This window comes from Myotis davidii, unplaced genomic scaffold (genome assembly GCF_000327345.1).
Source record: "Myotis davidii unplaced genomic scaffold, ASM32734v1 scaffold8, whole genome shotgun sequence".
NCBI lineage: Eukaryota > Metazoa > Chordata > Mammalia > Chiroptera > Vespertilionidae > Myotis > Myotis davidii.
The window spans coordinates 1,688,821-1,690,450 of NW_006299520.1; positions in this window are offsets into that span (position 1 = coordinate 1,688,821).

Genomic DNA, 1,630 nt, shown 5'->3' on the forward strand with positions numbered 1-1,630 from the left:
GATGGCTGGCGAGCGCAGCGGCGGTGGCAGGAGCCTCTCCTGCCTCTGCTGTAGGTGGCGGTAAGGAGCGAGGGGTCCTGGACTGCGAGAGGGACGTCTGACTGCGGGCTTAGGCCTGCTCCCTGGGAAGTGGGCCTAAGCCGGCAGTCAGACAACCTCCAAGTGGTGCCGGACTGCGAGATTTCACAGTGGGCCTCTTCATGCACTGGGCCTCTAGTTGAAGATAAAGCCCTAACCGATTTGGTTCAGTGGATAAAGTGTCAGCCTGCAGATTGAATGGTCCTGGGTTCGATTCTGGTCAAGGGCACATACCTTGGTTGCAGGCTCCTTCCCGGCCCAGACCTTGGTCAGGGCTTGTGCAGGAGGCAACCAATTGATGCGTTTCTCTCACATCTATGTTTCTGTCTTTCCCTCTTTTCCACTCCCTAAAAAATCAATGGAAAAGTACCCGTGGGTGAGGGTTAACAAGACAAAAAAAATAAATAATTGAAGATATTATATACAGTAATAAATAGTTTTTGCCCTGGCAGGTGTTGCCCAGTGAGTTGGGTGTTGTCCCATGCACCGAAAGGTTACTGGTTCAGTTCCTGGTCAGGGCACATGCCCAGATTGCAGGTTTGATTCTCGATAGGAAGGATGAAGGATGAAGGAGGCAGCCAATTGATGTTTCTTCTCTCTCCCTTTCTGTCTAAAAAAATCAATATTTAAAACCATTAAAAAAAGAATTTTCAAAGAATCAAATCTACTTCTTAAAGTTCAGAACCTACCACTTAAATTTATGAGTTTTTTCCATTTATAAAACTAGAGGCCCGATGCACAAAAATTTGTGCACTCGGGGGGTCCCTCAGCCTGGCCTATGCCCTCTTGCAGTGTGGGACCCCTCGGAGGATGTCCACCCCATGGGACCCTGTGGGACCCTGACCCCATGGAGGTTTGGCCAGCCTGGGTGAGGGGCTGAGGGCCGTTTTCAGGCTGGCCAAGCACCCTGGCGACGTAAGCTCCCAGCCTCTCCTTTTTTTCTTTTTTATTCTGGGATTTATTTACCTTCTATAATTGAAACTTTGTTGCCTTTAGCAGAGGCCTGCAGAAAGCTTGGCTTCCTCCGTCTCCAGGGGCCACCCACTCCTGCTCGCTCCAGCTCCGTGGCTGCGGCTGGCTGAAAGCAGGTATCTGGGGTTTGTTTACCTTCTATAATTGAAACTGTTGCTTTCAGTGGAGTTCAGAGCCAGGCCATGGCAGGCAGGGAACCTTGGCTTCTTCCATCACTGGAGCAAGCAAGCCTCCTGCTTGCTCCAGCTCCGTGGCTGCCGGCCGCCATCTTAGTTGGGTTAATTTGCATATAGTCGCTCTGATGGGCTGGTGGGTGTGGCTTGAGGCATAGCAAAAGTAAAATCAATTTGCATGTTTGTCTTTTATTAGTATACTAGAGGCCCGGTACACAAAAATTTGTGCACTCGGGAGGAGGGGGGTCCCTCAGCACAGCCTGTGCCCTCTCACAGTCTGGGACCTCTCAGGAGATAACGACCTGCTGGCTTAGGCCTGCTCCTGGGTGGCAGAGGGCAGGCCCACTCCCTAGGTGCAGCCTCTGGTTGGGCTCAGAGCAGGGCCGATTGGGGGGGTGGGGCGCTGC